The sequence below is a fragment of the Symsagittifera roscoffensis genome, chromosome 2 (genome assembly GCF_963678635.1).
Source record: "Symsagittifera roscoffensis chromosome 2, txSymRosc1.1, whole genome shotgun sequence".
Classification (NCBI taxonomy): domain Eukaryota; kingdom Metazoa; phylum Xenacoelomorpha; order Acoela; family Convolutidae; genus Symsagittifera; species Symsagittifera roscoffensis.
Genome location: NC_087063.1, coordinates 14,952,508 through 14,972,575, shown reverse-complemented (window position 1 = coordinate 14,972,575; position 20,068 = coordinate 14,952,508). Strand labels below are relative to the sequence as shown.

Below are 20,068 nucleotides of genomic sequence, written 5' to 3'. Positions count from 1 at the left end.
ACCTTCACGATCACTCGCACTCCAACTTAGTGATGATGAATTTCGCATTGCCATTGGATTTCGACTTGGCGCACCAGTCTGTACACCACACAAGTGCTCTTGTGGCGATACAGTCGATTCCTACGGCAAACATGCGTTAGTTTGCAAAAAGAGTAGATCAGTTCATGCCAGACACTCTATGGGCAATCACATCATTCATAGAGCGTTCATCCAAGCCAATATTCCATCGACACTCGAGCCGCAAGGACTATTCCGGTCTGACCGCAAGAGACCCGACGGACTGACACTGGTGCCATGGTCACATGGGCGAGCGTTGGCATGGGACTTTACATGTGTCCATAGGCTAGCCTCCTCTTACACGCAACTCGCTGGTAAAGAGGGACCAACTGTGGCAGATGCGGCCGAGACCCGTAAACGGTCAAAATACGAATCAATATCTGAGTCTCACATCTTCCAACCAATTGCAATTGAAACCCTTGGAGGACTGGGAACCGATACGCTGCGTTTCGTCACTAGCCTGGGCAAGAGAATAACACAGGCTACCGGGGACGACAGAACGACTCTTTTTCTGCGGCAGAGACTTGGGATTGCTGTTCAGCGGGGCACTGCAGCTTGTGTCCGCGAGACTCTGGTGGTGGAAGTCGATGACCCGATTGGCGCCGACTTCCGGCGATAAACAAGTTCAAACTGTTTTAATCTCCATTTAAAATGTTGCTTTTCATATGACTCTGGTGCTTATTTTTACCATTTCAAACTTTTTTATATTACTACTTCTACTACCAATAGCAATTGAGTTCTTTTTCTAACCAGGATAGCGGTTGCTATGCAGTTATATGCAACTACCGTGTAACGCACCTTCGGTGCTTCGAATTTATGGCAACTCTCAAAACCGCATATATTAGAAACAATATTTCCATCCGTTGAATGTACTCTGACAGCACCCAATTCTGGGGTCTGTAATTTCAAATTTTGTAAAGTTAATCAAGTTTTTTTAATTCAAAATTTGAAAAACCATACATTTTTGTGATTTTTTAATCTAAGTTCGTAGAAAATTTTTTAAATGACAGAAACACGCCAGTTCTCGGAAACTAAAAGCAATGGAGCAATCGCATTTGGACCCAAGTTTGCAACTTCTGAGAGTACTCATAGCACCCAACTACAGGGTTGGGAACATCAAATTTCTATTTTTTTTTAAAGTGACATATCTCCAGAACTACAAAAATTTCAGAACTCATATTTGGAGGCAAAAATTGCAACCCCTGAGAGTACTCTGACAGCCCCTAACATCAGATTAGGAATTCCAAACTTAGAAAAAAAAAAATTTAAGTTTTCTGAAAACTTTTTTGAAAACAAAAACACAAAAACGTCGTATCTCGAAAACTAACAGGATTTAAGAACTCATAGTTGCAGGAGAAACTCGCAACCCCTAGGAGTGCCCTGGCAAAGCCTCAATATAAAGATAAGAACTTAAAAGAAAATGTTTATATCTAAGTTCTTTGAACATTTAAAAAAAGAGAGATTACAAACGTCACATCTCGGAAACTAAATGCATTTGAGCAGTCGCAATCGGATGCAAAATTTGCAACATGAAACTCTTGAGAATACCTTAACAGTACCCAACTACAAGGTTGAGAATTTCTATACTTTTCAAAAATTATTTATATTTATATTAAATTTTAAAGTTTTTAAAATCTAAGTTTTCTGAAAAAATCAAAATAAAACATAAAACACGTCATATCTCGAAAACTACAAAGATTGGAGGCAAAATTCGCAATCCATGTGAGTACTCTGACAGTCCCCACTACAAAAATGAGAAAATCAAATTTAAAAATTAAATATAATTTTAATGAATAATGTTTGAAAAAGTCACAAAAAACGTCATATCTCGAAAACTTGAGCAGTCATATTTGGAGGCAAGTTTCGCAATCCCTCAGAGTGCCCTCACAGTTTCACACTACAGGATTGAGATCTTCAAAACTTTTAATTTTTTAAATCTAAGTTTTTGGAATATTTTTGAAAAAATTCGAGAAAACGTCATATCTCGAAAACTACAAGAATTTGAGAAGTCATATTCAGAGGCAAGATTAGCAACGCATATGATTACCCTCACAGTTCCAACTAAATGCTTGAAGACTTTCAAAATTTCTAAACCAAAGATTTTTGAAAATTTTTGAAAAAATCATTAAAAACGTCATATCTCGAAAACCCGAAGGATTTGAGATTTGAGATTTGGCTGCAAGGTTCGCAACCCCTCAGAGTACCCTGGCATCACCCAACTACAGTGAAAAGAATTTCAAATTTTGTAAAAATTTTCAAAATTTTAGGTTTCAGGAGATTTTTGAAAAATCTCGAAAATTGCCGTATCTCGTACACTAAAAGGATTTGGTTATTCATATATGGAGGCCAAAATCGAAACACCTGGGAAGCCCTGACAGCATCCCAATATTGGGTTGCTAATTTCAAACTTGGTGAGCTAAACACTGAATTCAAACTCGAAAAAATCTTAACCATTGCAATATACGATATAGCTTAAACCTGAAAAAATTCTTTTCTTAAACATGCAAAAATAATTCGTTGAAAAAGCTTAAGCATGGCGAGATAGTGAAGCCCGCAATTTAATATATAATAGATAGATAGATAATAGAAAACTCCGACCACAAAATATCAACCTGAAAAAAATTCGAATTTGTTTTGTAGTATGGATTTCGTGCCTTGACACAAGGGGTCTCCCCCGTCATTTTTCTGTTCTTTATTTTAGTTTGCTTCGATGGTCATTTAGGGTGCAGTCACACGCAACTCCCAGAAGCACTTGTTCTGCTTGCCACAATCGAATTTCATTTGGATTATCCATCCTGAACATTTCCTGAATTTCTCGATGAATTTTTCGAAATTATAGAAATCGTATTTCTCGAATTTCCTCCATAATATCCATAGAATTTTGAACGAAATCCTAGAACTTAGGTATCTTTGAAAATTAGAGCAACTTAGGCAAATTCCAGAGTTGTCCTCAAAAAATCTGTTGAAAAATTTTCAAAAAATGCAGAAAAGGCACCAAACAAAACTTGGCCTTTTCTGAAAATTTTCAGAAAAGGCACAATAATCACAACTGCATAGATTTAGTAGATTATCACTCAATCCAAACCTATGATTACTGGAGGTAACTGATTTTGAGTGAAAAAACCGCTAAAAATTCTTTAACACAACAGATGATAAAGTTCCCCTCCAATTTCAGGTGCTATGGGTGCTAGTTAGTGGTGTGCCAGTCGGTCATATTTGGAAGTTTGACCTTGAGCAACGCAAGAGACATGATTTTGGGGTGAAGTGGAAATTTTCAAAATTCGAATTGAGCATGTCATGCTCATGTTTCTCGCGACAACTGAAAATATCAGAAAATAAGATGAGAAGAACCGAACTACAATCGCGGGATAGAAGTCCAAAAAACAGCGGGAAATTGCTATTCGCCATTTCCTGATATATGACTTTGCGAGAGTAGAGCTGTCTCATTCTTAAGAGAAGACAGAGTGATCGTGATTGGAGAAGAAAGCAAATCAGTATTGGACAAGAGTGAACCTTCGGTGGAAAGGTGGACAACCGAAGTCTCCCAATGGTCCAGCCCCAAAATGTAACATTCGCCTGGAAGTACATATCGACGGAAAATGAAGCTAGGTCCTAAGACGACTGGCCAACGTCTAAAGAGCTCTACATGCTTTTCACTGTCTCTACCAAAGCCAATTCTTTTGGTGGTCTTTCCAATATCGGGTCGACAAAAAAGTTACTGCTTTCGGCTTCGATCAAAACACTCAGATTAACTTAATTACAGGCAGAAATAGTGAGCTCATGGCTGGGTCTCAGTATCCCCAGACCACGAGGTCACTCCTAAAAACAGGGCTACTACTACTTATTATATTACTTTTGTTTTTTTTTCAGTGGATAAAAATCATCATCTCCATCGAAAATGGTGTAACATTCGTCTACTGCAGTCACACATGAGGCTTAAGAAAAATAGGCCCTATAACCATTGGCTCAAGAGTCAGGGACACTATCTCTTGTGTTTTTGTACCTCAAATCAGTCGGAGCCAATTCGGTTCGCTTGTGACATGAGACTACGACCCGTTACAGCTTAAAGGCTACTACTAAAATATCCCCCACTCTAGAATTAATAACGTCCCCATACTCAGGTCTCTAGATACCCAAAATACATGAACGCCGTTAAAAACCGGGTTGGAACAATCCGTTAAGTTACTTTTTATTAGACAGTGGAACTTTGATCCATTTCAGATGGATCAACCTAAAACTCGCCTTATCTCAACATAACAATTATAAAACACACTCTAGGAATTTAAATTAGTACTCACATTGTAGCACGCTCAAGAACCAGGAGGTAAATAAGTCGGTAAGCAACTCAAGAATCAATAAAGTAACTAAAATGAGTTTAATGTTAGTCAGTTTCAATAACAAGAACAAGCTTTTACTCTAGACTGTAAGTTCTCGTGAACCATTGGGACACTCTAGCTGTCCACCTTTCCACCGAAGGTTCACTCTGGTCCAGTTAATAATAGTACTCCAGTCACAACAATCCAGTTCGTGGGAATGCGCTCGTCTCTGTTTCAGATGGGACAGCTCTACTCTCGATTATTATTGCTACTGAAATTGCGAATAGCAATTTCCCACTGATTTTTCTAGCAACTTTCCCGCGATTGTCACTCGATCGTTCTGACTTCTCTTTTCTGATTTTCAGTTATTGCGAGAAAATCGTGCATGACAGGTTCCATTCGAAATTTTGAAAAATTAAATTTCACTCCAAAATCAAGTGTTTTTTGCTTCTCTCAAGGTCAAACTTCCGAATATGACCGACTGGCACATACTCCCCGGACTCGAGATCGATGTCCTCATCGCGTGCTGTCTTCTGCCAGTGAGTCCCAGAAAACCGAGTGTTACTCAAGATACAGTGCCAGTGGTCATTTACAGAAGTTTGCAGCAGACTTAAGCTTATCTACACCCCAAAATTCACAGCCATGTAAAATTTTCACACTATCGCTAAACAGCAATCAAAATCTGCACACACCTGCACCCTTGAATTCTTGCTTTCCAAGCCAATCATTTAAAATTTCTTTTGTCCTATTCAATCAGGAAATTGTCATGCAGCATTTTGATTTATATAATAAATATAGTATATTAATAACAATATTTGCTTTGTTAAAACTTCTTTTTCGTGAATCCAAGTTTCACCCGGATCCACGCTCAAGCCCCTTTTCCCCTCTCAAGACTCAAGATCCATACGAGCCACCCACTCATCTCGCACTCTTCGCCTTGGAGGTACTACACCCTGAAGTACTAGATACGGCAAACTGTCTCAACAGTTCCTCTTCATCATCGGAGCTAATCACAATCTCCTCCCAAGCCTTCAGCTGTTCGTAGGATCGCATCCATTCTCTTTGCTCTTGCAACCTCTTTGCTTGGTTGGGTAGTGCCTTCACCCTAGATTCCCGGTTCAAACAAAAGGAGTTGTGCAGGCTCAAGCTCACGTTCTTCGCCAGGTCCTCCTCTAGTATCGATTCCCTCGCCTTGGTATTGTCTCTAGACATTTTACCCACTCTCTTCCATCCTGTTATGATTGCATTACGATGGGTTAACAGGGGTCTCTTGAAAGCTTCCGGCCCAATCTCGGCCTGGAACTGTCGATACTCCTTTTGATGTTTTTTCATGTGATCTTTCGTTGTCATGTACAACCAGGACGTCAGCGTCGCCCGAAACCATGGGAAGTACCTCAAACGGCTCCAGACATGTCTGACTTCCGTTGGTATGGCGAATACCTTGCACGCAGTCTCAAACAACTCGAGTCTCCTACTGTAGTCTATCGCGTATATTGACTCTGCCGTTGGCGTCCCCGCTTCCCGATACTTCGTTATAATCTCTTCTATCCATCTCAGAGCCAAGATCGTACTCACTACCAAGATCGTCACCTTCTGTCGGTGATCCGGTAGTCCGATCGACCGGATTTCCTCCATATCCCACACCAGGCAAAGGTTCTTATGATCTGGATACCACACCGTTTGCGCTAAACAGTGGCATGGGCATTCTCCATGGGTGATTTCAATGCTCCTGAGGTTACGCTCCCCCGAGGCTTCCAAGAGAGGCTCAAGCTCCATCATTTTCTCATGCATCGTGTCGTTATCTTCCAGGTTTGGAGCACTTCCCACAGGTTTTCCGATCACGTTTTGTCTCTCGTGATCGCTTGTGTTCTCTCTCTCCAACTTCAAAAGTTCTTCTCCCCAGATTTCACTCAAGTCATCTCTCAATTCTTTTGGTACTGTCCCTCTGATTTTTCTCAACAACTTGTGCGAGTGATGCGATATCCGAGCCAACCTCACGCACTTGGGCACTGAGAAGGCCTTGTCCACCAGTACTCTCTGGCTGGATGCTTCCACCATCACCATGTGCAGTGGGTAGTGACTTCCGCACAAGTTGGCCATCATTGACCCTATCAGCGATTTCGCGTTCAATGGCAAGCCATAAGCTTCGCTCATGGGAAATCCCATTTCCGCCTCGAGACCAACCTTCCAGCTCCGGATGTGTTTTTGAGTCACCTGCAACACCCCGGGCCATGATTCTACGCTCAACGCCGTCACTAAATGATGTTCAGATTCTAGTCTTTCCAGTGACTGCAGACTACACATTCTCGAGAAGAATCCGAGAGCTGTCGCTATATTCACCGTGGTTCTCGCGTAACACTCCGCTACTATTTGCACTTCACTTTTCTCTCTTTCTGTTATGTCTTCGAACCAAGTCACCAGGTCTTCTTTTTGAAATGACAGTATTCTAACGCATGACCGTCCATCGCAGGTGTGCTCTCCGTTTCCACACGTCGAATCCAGACAGCTACCCGGCTCCAATTTTTTTGCTGACCCGGGATTACTCGTCTTTTCGCCTGGCTCTTGCATCTGAGGTGAAATTAGCTTATGCAGCACACTCAACTTTGCCAGATCTTCATCTTCCGTTGGTGCTAACCTCACTCGCTCGGTGGTTTCCTCGATCAGACTCGCGTGGGGATGTGGACACCAGGAGGGTCTTAATAGCTTCCATACCACTCCCAAGTTCGTGGTTAACAAGCCATTTCCATCGCCCATGTTCACTTCAACTCTCTTGTTTGAACGCGGTATGCTCACCACCTCTGGTGTTTTCTCAAGAATCAGACCCAGGCTCGGCCCCTCTTTTTCCACCGCGTCTATTTCCATTATTCTTTCTGTCCAAAACTTCAGTAGCTCCGCTACCTCATGGTTCCTGTGGGCGCCTCCAGCTTCCGAGTCTAAGAAGGGGTTATAGGCCATTCCCATCACTCCAGACACATATTGGTATTCCCCCTTCTCGCTGAGCCTCGAGTACTGCTCTGACGAGGCCAGGTTACGGTGAACATCATGTTCTTCTTCGAACTTCTTATTATAAAACCTCCGTACCTCGTCTAGCTTCCTATGGTTCTCTAGGGATAGTCTGGAACCCTCTTCCTTTTCTATTCCTGTGCTCTGATACACGTTCAAGATGACCGTTGAGACTCTTTTTTCCATGGTTTTGCTTACGCTTGCTCTCTGTTGGCATGCCAGGATGGTGCTATCAGACATCATCGACATTATCCATCTCAAGAAACACGTGGCGTCCTTTCTTCTAGCCAGGCTCAAGCCTGAATTATCCCTGGCTACGTGTTGCATCAGTGCCTGATACACATCTAGCTTCTTGCTTCCCAACTTCAGCCTGTCATACGAGGTCAGCGTTTCCAACTCTATCCCCACCAGACTCCAGGTGAACATTAATTGTCCTGCAGTTCTAACGAAGGGATTCGCCATTAATGGTGGTGCTGATGAGGGTGTCCTCATTGCTTCTTCAAAATGATCCTTCAACAAACTCTGCCAGGACCTCTTCAGATGATTTGCCATTTCTATTCCATTAACCTCGGCCTTTTGCTGGGTGGCCCAATTGCGTCGCTTGCGAGCTACTCCACTGTCCAACTTCTTCCGGCAGTCCTCCATTTCTTTCAATGTTTCAAGGGCCACCCACCACGTCCGGGAGGTGTTCCTCGTCTTGTTCCTCTCCAATGGATCACTTGTCACTCGCTTGCCCGTGGCCTGGTGTGCCTTCGAGATCCATTCTTTGCCGACATCTACTCCCATGTCTGTCCGTTCGTTGAACCTCTCTTCACGTTTATCTTCTGAGGCTTGAAGTCTTCCTCCGATGTCGAACTGGTGGAAACCTCTATCTCCCTCTCTACTTCAAGTGGTCTTCTGAGCTCCGAGCTGCTCTTGTATGCCGCCGTCTTGCATCGAGCCAAAATCATGGGCGCCGTCTCTCTCAAGTTTCCTTCCGAAACAGCATCCACTGAAGGACTACCCAATCCTTCCACTTCTCTCTTCCTCTTGCGAGTCTTCACATCTCTACTTGAGGGTGTTGTGGCTACCATCACTGATTCGACCTCTCCATCCACTCCTTCCAACTCTTGCCTCCCCCTGCTCGAGCCTTAAGGATATTAGTACTTTTAATCATATTACTAGTCCCAACCTTATCCCTTTTTATATCATCAACCATTTTATCTACAGTTTTTTGTCTCCGAGTAGAGCTGTCCTCACATTTTTCTTCTCTAGTCTTCGATCGTGAATTCCTCAGCTCTACCAGCTTGCTCAGTAGCTCTTTTCTCGCCTTCTCATCCAGGCCCGTTCCTATCAGAAGCGGTTCTCCAAATCTTACGACTGTGTCCCACAGTTCCTCCTTGAATTTGTCCAGCGTCGTCTCGCTGCCCACTTCTTGATTGAATTCTTCCAAGAACTCCTGCCAAGCATCGTCCTTCAGGGATGCCAGGAATATGTCCCTGTTCCCTTCGAAAGTGTTCCTTTCCCTTTCCTCCGAGCTCAAGAGTATCATCCCCATATTGAAGGTTTCACTTGCCAATGGCAATTCCAGATTCTTCCGGGGGGACGGATTCAAGGATGGGGTGGCCGTATCTGCCCAATTCTCCTCGCTCAAGTCTTTCAACAGCTCTTGAGTGGTGAGCTCCTCCCCTGATGGCCCTGGTTCAGGCGTATTCCCCACTTCCATGTCTTCACCGGCTTCACTGAAAGTTTCATCCATACTCTCTTCTTCTGACTCATGTCTCCTTCTCTCGAGAATTTTCTTAAATCGGTCCTCGACGGGTCCACTCCTCTTGTCTCCAGGCGTGTCCACTGACAGTGGTGATGGTGTCGTAGGATCCAGCTTTTTGTATTCCGTCAGTGCTACATGCAGTTGACCTGCTGCATCTAGTTCTGTTCCCTCCTGTCTTATTTCCACCTGTTCCAAGCCATAGGGTGCCTTATATTTTCTCGTGGCAAATTTCATGTCGTCCACCAATGCGACGTGCCCCTCCATCACCATCATCCTGCCATCATCCCATATGGGTAACATGTTCTCAAGTCCCTCCTTCTCTAGAGTTCTCAAGACCTTCCGCACCTCATATCCTGGGGGCTGCGAACCTCTACTCTTTTTCGCTTGCGTCGTCCACGAATTTACCTTCGTCTCGCTGGTATGGAAGTAGACCGCCGCCGTGTAGCCGATGAGCAGGGGGTCCCAGCCATCAGTGAAATCCTTCTGCATTTCCTCCGTCGTCATCCTCGCCATTATGGAGGGAACTACCAAGGGACTATTCATTCCTAAGGTCATCCTCCTGACTATTGGGAACTCAGGCATGGTGGCTGGGAGGATTTCTTTCTCCAGTATGGTCTCCAGCTCCCTCTTCACCAGTGCGAAGCACTCCTTCCAGGCAGGAATTCTCAAGATTTCTCGTCCGTCTGCCGTCAATGGGTTCAAGTTCCAGAATTTGGGATACATTTCGATGGGACCCTCTCGCTTGCCTCCCATTCTACATTGCATTTGCCCCCTGAAGTTGTACACTATTAGCTCGGCATCTTTCACCTTTCCAAAGAGTACCGTGTTGCTCATTCGCCCTCTGAGCACCTCCTGCTGACACCAGTTTAACGCCGTCCCATCCAGTATACTGATAAGACTCAAGTGCGTTGCAGAGTGACGATACGTTGTCACCAGGGGGTCTGGGAACGCGTACGTCACTGCTGGACCATAAATGCAGGTCACCACCTCCTCTAGGCCCCGGATTATCCCCATTGGGTCCGACCTCATTGCCAGGCATAGGTCCGTCAACAGAGGCATCCCTCTGTTCGTCTTCTTCCATTCTTCTCTCGAAGTTGGATTCTCATCTTCACCCGTGATGTGCCGATTTTGCATCATGAGGTATTGTACTAGCAACGTCTTCAACCCTGCGGCACACTTGTAGGAGCTGGTTTCGATGCTCGTGTGGACTTTCCCCATGGACAGAGGCTCTCCATATTCCATTAATCGATGAAACGACACCAATTCCCCATGGGTCAAGAGTACTAGTGCCAGGTACCCATCAACTCGAAGTGTCTCCACTCCTCGACTAAACATGTATGCTGGGCCCATGTTGAACAAGTATCTGGGGTAGACCAAATACAGGGCCAAGAGCAGGCTGATGGGCATGCCCAGTATCTCCTGCACGAAGGCTCCAAAGATAGTCGCCGTGGTACCGAATATTCCTGCCAAGAATTCCTTCTCCCAGCAAGGACTCAAGAACTTGAGAATCTCGTAATCCCTCCTAGTCTTCAATTCGCCTTTGGCGTGCTCTCTCCAGAACCCTCCAATCGTCACTTCATTGGCGGCCGAGACAAATCTAGCCACCGTCATGTCTCTTGTTTCGGCCAGCTCCAGTTGTTTCTCCAGAAAACTCCAGACTTGTTTCACGAGGGGTGGTGCTTCCTCCCTTGTCTTGTTCGTGGCGTTCTCCAGCCTTGGTGTCAAAAATGGCCACCAGCCATTCTCCTGAGTCAAACGATATTTCATCGATTCTAATTGCTTTTCCGTCTCGGCCACATTTCTTCTCTCGTTACTGGGACCTCTAGACTAGCTGGTGGAGTTTGTGATCTTCACATCCATACTCCGAAACCACAAGCTGGCCGTTAATTTGCTTATCGCCGGGTGATCGTCCCCGATGACTGGGCTGAACTTGAGTTGCCTGGCAAAGTTCGATATCTCCAGCAAGAGCACCTCGTCTAATACGATCAGGATGTCGGCTAGTCCATAAAAGCCCCTCAGTGCATGAGATATGTCCGCCCATGCCGCCGCCAATTCTGACTTGCGAAGCCTCAGGTTCGATGGCTCCAACTCCCGATTGGGGGCTGCCATTAGAATCCGCCATTCATTCCCTTCTGCTATCAGCATCAAGACCGCGTACACGAACTGTAGGGCGGGTGGCATATTCGCGTATCCAGGGGATGTGGTAAACACCACCTTCGTCTTGGACCCAAATCTCGAGACAACACTCTCTTGCACTTCATTCATCGCCGCAAACAACGCCTGAATGGCTTCCCATATCTTCCTCGATGTCGGAATTTCATCGCCCTTTAGTTGCTCAAGAAGTCCCATCGCGTGCAGGTGATCATTCATTCCTGCAAACAATAGCTGCTCAGGTTCACAGGGCATCTCCGACTTTATTGCCACCACCAGAGTTAACATCTGATTTAATTCAGCTCCTGGCAAAGAGTATATCAAAGTCTCCGGCCAGAACAACTTGGGAGACGTTCCTTCGAAGTCTGATCCCGCCACAATGACTACTCTCGCAGCAGCTGGATCTGCTCTATCATAAACTGCCAGGGTTTTGACCAGCTGGGTACTCCCACAGGGCTTCCCGTACCTGGGGTCTTCCGCCAATTTCGAGCCTTCGTAAGCGGCATCTGGCAATCCCGTTCCTCCCGGATTGAGCAGCTTGTCTACCACCTTTAACTGTGCCGGGGTTGCCAACCTGATCCTGGCGATGCTAGTTCGGTGCTTGGGAGGTTCTGCTATAAGTCCAGGACTCCCCAGCAGCTTGATAGGTCTGTAGTTAATGGGTCCCATGATCGCTTTTGTGGGAATTCCAGTCAGGTCTGTGGTCTCCATCAACTTCGCTCTCGAGAAGTGCGCCTCATGAGCTTTCAACCAGTCCACGCAATGATGCCTATTCAAATCCTCGTGTGACACTTGTTCGATCCCCAGGGTTTCCGCCAATTCTCGCCTGCATTCCAAACTCTCTAGATCCAGTTCTTTCACCTTCTCAGGATATCTCAAGCGAGCGGTCTCCATAGACTTCTTTTCCCGTTTGCTCTCTGCCACTACCACTGAGGATATCGCCGAGCCTGGAGGTGTTGATGACGTCACCTCCTCAGACTCCATTGGCGTGGCACTCTGCAATCTGGTCTGGCTGCTCCTTGAACTGTCTCTAGTGTCAACTCTCGGTCCCAAGCGACCAGACAAGGCCCTTGAGGCAAGGAATGGTGGGTTCGGAGGTGGTCCTAATGTGAATTGGGCTGTCTCTAGCAGATCCGCCTCTAGCGCGTTTATGTGTTCTTGGAAGACGTCGTTTAGCCACTCTGCTCCCCTTGGTCTATCAAAATGGATTCCATCATTGGAGGTGTCTTCAGGGAATCCCTCTTTCTCCATGCGCTCTGCCACGTCCAACAGTCTGACAGGGAGCACACTCTTCCGGTGGATGTCTCTTATCACCTTGTTTAGGTTCCGCACCTTCTCGTTCATCTCCAAGGCGTGCTGATCAAACATCATGTTGTAGGGGACCGTACATACCGTCAACAGGATGGGGTCCATCTGAATCCTCAGTTCCTCAAGAAGGCAGCTCACCTTATCGTGCAGCCTTGTTATTTTCCTCGCTTCTCCCCTTGATACATCGTTGGTCCCGACCATCAGGGTCACCGTGTATACTTTGGTCATCCCCAGCATGTCAAGCGTTGCCAACATCTGTGGCGTGGCAGCTCCAGCGAAACTCAAGATTCCTGTCTGCCAGTGCGATCGGATCCGGGTCAACACCCGCACCAGGCTGTCCCCTACGATTAGGTGAACCGCACCTTCTGGTACCCGGGGTGGCGCCAAGTACTGCACCCAGGCCGCATCATGAAAGCAGTCTCTCCTAGCTTTTTGCTCCGCACTCCAGTCCAGCCGATTGTGCCTGTGGTACCTCCCCTCTGTATTCTTCTTATAACTCGAGATCACGACACTCCTAACCGGCTGTTCCCTCCACGTCGGGGGAAGCTCCGGTCTTGCCGAACTCTCACGACTCTTTTGTCGCAATCTCTCGCCCAGTTCTTTCAGACGCGATGAGCCGCCGCTCACCTGACTGTCACTCGAGGTCGAGGTTGGGGTATATCCCGGCAGCTCCACATCCATCAGTGGGCGTATGGGTTGCGTCTCTAGGCTACGCAAGGAAGCCGTTGCGTCATTCGGTATCCAGACTTCCAACCCTTCACTCATGTGTTCTCGGGCCTCGCGGTCAAGGTTGAACCGTGCTCTTGCTCTGGGGGCTTCATCCACCTCCATACGTGACTCTGGCCTCGAGCTGGTGACCACTCGCTCCTTCGGCCTGGCTCCCTTCTGTGCATCAAGCTCGCGTTGTCGTTGTTCTATTCTGTCCAATTCCGACCTCAGTTGATCACGATTTGCGGCGTTCTCCCGCACCCTTAACTCCTGTTGATGTTCAGCTTTTTGCATCTCAAGCAACCTCAGAGCCTGGTCTCGCTCGTTGACCGCCTGGTCCCTTTCCAGCTGAACCTTCTCCCGATCCAGCTTTGCCTGATCCCGATCGAGGTTCGCCTTATTCCTTTCCTTCTGCGTCTTCTCGAGCTCTTTCTTTAGAACACCTAGATCCGGATATGCCTCGGTCGTCTGTTGCGTTCGTGACATCGATGGCACCCTACTCGAGCTCTGGCTTGTGGATCTTACTGTTGGCCTAGTCGGTAGTGGGAATTCCCCTGCGCCATATTCGGTATTGTTATTCAGGCCAGGATTCCTTGCCAAGTCAAAACCCCTTACTCCTCCATCCACATTCCAAGACAACCATCTGGTCTGTTCTTGGTTCGATATTCCCTCGGTGGTGTAGCCGATCATCAAGACAGCCTCCGTCGCAGACTCCCTGCATTCACCCTGGTCTTCCAACTGGAGGATGGCATTCAGCATTATCGCCATTCTCTCGTCTATTTGGGTATAATTCAGGTCCCTCAGGCGTCTGTACAGCTCATCAAGAGTAGGCTTCTTCAGGGCCGCGGGCATGGATTTCCAGAATCTGTCTGCCATTCTCTGTGACTTCGGGATGTATACAGGTATGTGTTAACCAGCTCAAGAATTACCTTACCGGCTCAAGAATTACCTTACCGACTCAAGTATTACCCAACTCAAGAATTCTCTCGAAATGTTCCCTTGCAAATACTTGCTTTAAGTGCCGATTATCGCGAGTTCGATCAAGGTTTCTCTCTCTGTTTCTCGCTTGAGTATAGTTGGACTCTCAACTTTGTTTTTCAAACTTGATCTGAAAACAGAAAGCATATTGAAACCTGACATGTCATGTTCCTAACCTAGGGACCCCCCTTTTACCAATATGGTTAAAGTCTTATCATTCTCATATCACTTAAAACAATTCAATTGGAATTTCCTTAAAAGCATGCAGATTCATTTTATGTTTTAGCACCGTTAACTCTTTTTTTAAAATTCAATTGTCATGCCAATCATATCTTTAAGATCCCTTTACCTGCGCCGCACCCCAGTACCTAACTCAAGACTCCTCCCTCACACCCGACTCGATACCCCCATGTACCCGACTCAGGAGATGCTCAAGTAGTACTTCTTATGAAGATACACCATTATCTCAGTTTCTGCAAAGACCACATGTAGGATAGCGTACAATTCCCTCGGGCTCAGTTTGCCCCTGTTTGGGTCATACACCGGCATTCAGACTTCTGTTATCCCTCTTTCAATCATGAAGTCTCGTAATCTTGTTAGTGCCAATATCACGTGTTCGGGATCGATTGTGTTCCTGTCATTGACCCTCGTTACTAGGAAGCACAGATATTTGCCCGGGACTTGTGCCACTGACGGTGGAAGCGCTGCCATTCCTCCCAGTCCTGGTCTCTGTCTGAACAGAAACTCTACATTCTGGTACTCTCTTTTGAAGTCAGCTTCCAATCTTGATTTGAAACTCATGTCCGCCGTGATGCAGATCGCGCTGGTCCTGTTTGACAGGATGAAGTCGCTATCCGTTATCATGATGTTCTCCGAGTATTCGTTGGGTATTTCGAATTTCGTTTTGAAATTCCGACCTATAGTAGGCTCTGGCTCTTCTTCCTCCAGTTCCAATTCGCTCGTTTCTCTCACTTCCTTGAGCTTCTTTATCATCAAATTTTCGGTGTGGGTAAGTCCTACCCCCACTCCCCGGACAAAAATATTTATCGACGTCCCCGTCGATGTTGTCGGGTCTGAATTGTCCTGAGGAATGTCCAGTGGCCTGTCTGTTGCCGTCCATCCGAAAAGAGGGTCCTCTGTCTTCATGTAATTTGCTGCTGATACATCGACTTGCTGAATGCTTTGTCCTTCGCGGCTCTCGTCTTTGACATCACGCATCCACTCTAGAATCCTCAAGTTCGTGTTCTCCCTCCTCTCTATCTCACTCTGTTCGAGATCCGTTTCTACTTCTGGCGTCGAGTAATCATCCTGCGGATAATGACCACCATCATCAATGACCTGCCATTCCTCTCCGGCTTCCAGTTCGCCTGCCTTCAGTAATTCCTCGCCCAAATTGTCTGGCTGTATCCTATCGATCAAGAAGTCATCCCCGTACCTGTTGTACCTCATGCCGGTGCGTTTACGATTGCCAGTCCTGGTTTCCGGTGGTGTTGGTCGATCCGGCTCCATCCACTTCGGCACCTCGTCTTGCTCCGGGTCGTTCCAGTCTTCTTCTACAAATGATCCTGCATCAGACCCCACTCCTATCTTTTCATTGTCGTCCAAACTCAAGTTCTCATTACCATCATTTTTCTCTCGAGTACCTTTCTCATTCACTTCACACGCTGGCTCTACCACCAGGTACTCAAGACCCTCCATGTCCTTCGGTATGCACCAATCCTCTGGGGACGGGACGTGAGGCTTCAGATTTTCATAATGTGCCGCTCGCCCAGTACTCAAGCGATAGAACCGTTCTTGTTGATGAACCTCCGTTATCATGAATGGTCCCCTCCACTTCTTGAGTAGTTTCTTTGTTCCCTTGGGCGGTATTACATTTTGGAAGACCCACACGTATTGGCCCACTTCATATGGCTTTGCTCTTAATATTTTTTCGTCGTATTTCCTGCGTTGCCTCATTTGCGCTTGCGCCGTGTTCCTCCTGCATAGCTCGTTCAACTCCTGTTGTCTTTTGATCGCTTCTTTCACGTATGCCTGAGGCGACGTCCTTTTCCCCTCGTATTCCGGGTAAAAGAATGTCAGAGGCATTGCTCTCTCCCTGCCCGTCAACATCATGAAAGGACTGATGCCCGTAGTTGAGTGCTGTGTACTGTTGTAGGCTCCTACTACCTGTGGCAGGTATTTGTCCCAGTCCGTCATGTATCTTGAGCAGTACACCCTTAACATGTTGACCAGTGTCCTGTTTTGTCTCTCTACCAACCCATTGGTCTGCGGGTGATAGGTCGTCGAGTGTGCTTGAGCAATGTGCGATCTCTTCATCAATTCTTTTGTCAAGTCCCCCACAAAAGCTTTGCCGTTGTCCGACTGGAAAGTCATTGGACAACCATACCGCGATATCCAATGCGTTATCAGATGATCACATGTCTCTTCGGCCGAGGCTGTCTGGCACGGAACCGCTTCCGCCAACTTTGTGAAGTGATCTATTATAACCAGTATCTGGTTGTATCCCGACTCTGTCATGCAGATTTTTTGATGGTCTATCTGCACCACTTCATTGAACTCCGAGCTCTCAACGGACTTGAGGGGAAACTTCATCTTCCTTGGGTCTTTTACCTGGAGACATGCCAGGCAGGCATTCACCCATCTCTCGCAAGCTTTTCTCATTCCTGGCCAATCAAATCTGTGAAGTATCCTTTGTTGTACTTTGTCTATCCCCTGGTGACCCATCTGGTCGTGTGATCTGAAAAGCACCTCTGTCTGGTACAATTGTGGTAGTATGATGAGGTTGTGTTTGTGTAATATCTTTTCCTCATCTCTCCTCTTGCACGCTACCACTCCATCAGCTGTGTGATAAAGTAAGTCTTTCTTTTCTTTGTAGAACTGGCTCAAGATCTTGTAGCTGTCTTCCTCAAGTTCCCCCTTCTCCTTGACCCCCGACTGGATCCAATTGGAGAGGTTACTTGTCATTTTGTCATTCTTCTGGGCTCTTATTAGGTCTGACAGCCTATATCTTGCCTTGACATGCTCCTTTAGCGCCATGATCTGTCCATTCATCTCACCAGGGTTGTGGATGTCATCACTCAGTTTCACGCATATCATCCTTTTCACGATTTTCATATCATCTTCTGGCACCAGATTCGTTCTGATGTTCGAGTTGCATGATAGTTCCCTGAATGGTTTCCTTGCGACCGCAATTTTCTCAAGTTCCTCACCACCTCGCATCTCCTGTATGTCCATGTTGTATGTTCCTGAAGATGGATCCGTCTGTAACTCCCTGTCGTGGTGCCTTGTCTTCTCTTCCGCCAGTATCATGCACAGACTGTCCTGGTTTTCGCTGCTCTCATCCGAGTCTTCATCCATCCTTCACGCTCCCCGGACAATTTTCCTTCTCCGGTTCCTTCTTCCGTGAACCTGGAACGCTCCCCGGACTCTTGACCTAGTCCCAGGTGTTCAGTATCTTCCTTGAACGTCACTTTCTTTTTCCTAACCTTATCCTAACCTTGGGGATTTTGTCAACTAGTGACCGCACGACATCTTTGCTGTCAGTGACGCTTCCTCTTGATGAGTCAGTATCGTTCACTGTCTCTTTTCTCCGAAGTATAGTGAATTCCGGTTTCTCTTGACCCTTCTCCTGGATCACGGGCTTATCATCTGATAGTTTCTCGAGCAACCTCATTAAGTCATCATCTATCTGTGCAGTTCCTGCTTCCACCTGGTTAAGATCATAGCCTTTTGCCTTGAGCGTCTCCTTCGCGATCTTCGACTTGAGTATAATCTCAATCGGAATCCTCTTGCTCTTCCTCAAGATGGTCTTCTCTGGAGGCTCTTTAGGCAATTCAGGATGATCTTCTATCGGTTTGCCTGACTTGTCCAGCCATCTCGTGAGTGGAAGACTGTCGTACGTTTCCTTGTCCATGAATGAGAAGCCATCTTTGATTTCAGGTCTGTCTGCTTCTCTTTGCTCTTGTCTCTCATAGAACTCCGTCTTCTTACTCAAGCTGTCGGCATTCTGATGTTTATCTCGCGTTCTATGCTCAATTATCATGTTGTATCCGTCCAGGCGAACTATCCACCTCCCAATGTAACTTTGGTCCATTGAGTACGTTTTCAGCCAGCTCAGTGCTCTGTTGTCGACTCGCAACTTGAATGGCTCACTGCCCAGGTATGCCCTGTATTTCTCGACAAAGGTAACCACCGCGAACATCTCAGCTTTCGGTGCTCCGTACTTCATTTCCGTGTCACTCAGGACTTTGCTCCCGTACGCTATTGGTCTCAAGACTGTCTTCCCATTCCATTCTTGTTCTTGGTGGAGAATCCCAGAAATCGCGACCACCGACGCATCCGTGTCCAGCACGTACATCCCTTTCTCAGTCGGCATACCCAGTACTGGTGCCTCACATAGCTCTTTCTTTATCCTCTGGAATGACTCTTCTGCTGCGTTGTTCCACGTGAACTTCTTGCCCTTGTGTCTCATTAATTGTTGCATCGGGTATACCTTGTCTGCATAGCCTTTGATGAACTCTCTATAATAGTTAGCGAAACCCAGGAAGCTCATCAACTGGTGCTCTGTCTTCGGTGATTTCCAGGTCAGGACTGCTTCCACGGCGTCCGTATCAGGTCTGATGCCGTGCTTGTCTACCATCCTGCCCAAGTATTTTATTGAGTCCTTGAGTATCTCGCACTTTGATGGTTTACACTTTAGCCCCGACCTCTTCATGCATGCAAACACTTCGTCTAGTCTCTCAATGTGGTCTTCCAGTGTTGGCGTCGCTATTACCACGTCATCCACGTAGCACATTACCAGGTTGCCATACTTCTTCGTTACGCCTATCAGCGCGTGTGCCATCAACCGCTGAAACGTGGCTGTGGCATTGCAAAGTCCAAACGGCATCCGTTTCCATTGAAACAGACCCAACTCGCAGGCAAACCCTGTCTTGTCCCTGTCTTGCTTCCTTAGTGGTACTTGCCAAAAGGCCGAGCCTAAATCAAGAGTCGTAAAAAATTTTGCATCACCTAACTTCGAGAGGCTCTCATCAATCCTAGGTATGGGATAGGCATCCTTCACCGTGACGGAGTTCAGGTATCGAAAGTCACAACAAAACCTCAACTGGTCGCCTTTCTTTTTGGCCATCACTACTCCACACGCCCACGGTGACTTGGATGGTTCTATCATGTCGTACTCTAGTAACGTCTCGATCTCTTTTCTACACGCGTCCGATTTGTGTGGGGTCATGCGCCTCGCCCCCTCCCTGTGTGGTACCGCGTTTTCCTCAAGTTCTATTTCATGCTCAACGAAATTACAACACCCGATATCCGCCTTATGCCTCGAAAAAACTTCCTCGTTCCGCTCTAGTACGTCCTTGATGGCTTCGAGCTGTTCATCTTTCAGTTTGCCCCTCAAATGTTCAATCTCCGGCAGGACCGGTTTTTCTTTTTGCATTTCATCTAGTGTGGGTCGCTCTGGAAAGTTCGAACAGCTCGAAAGACCATCATCCGTTTCTGACTTAAGTGATTTAATAAGACCTGAAGAATCTTTTATTTTCTGCAATCGTCTCAAGATACAAATTTTGTCCCTGTGATTGGGACAATCAACAACTTCATTTTGTTTTGAATTCTCAATTGTTTCATATCGAGTTTTAACCGGTAAAGCATATCCCAGTTTCCTCCCTCTTTGTATCGTGATCGGTATATCAAGGGTATTCAACAAGACACTGACGCAGAGGCCGCTCTTCGTTATCGAAAATGATCTTCCTAAAACAGCAGCACTTTGACTATTAGGATTCGGAACTATGCACACTTG

General features: G+C 46.5%; 1 protein-coding gene across 1 annotated transcript in view; it reads right to left on the bottom strand.

The window, feature by feature from the left end:
* LOC134839146 (vesicle transport protein GOT1B-like) overlaps positions 1–19,789 on the bottom strand; it is a 32,629-nt gene extending 12,840 nt beyond the window's left edge. The window contains exon 1 of the mRNA XM_063854596.1: positions 19,780–19,789. The gene's annotated coding sequence lies outside the window, so the exon portion shown is untranslated. The remainder of the gene's footprint in view (positions 1–19,779) is intronic.
* Positions 19,790–20,068: the final 279 nt, after the last annotated feature.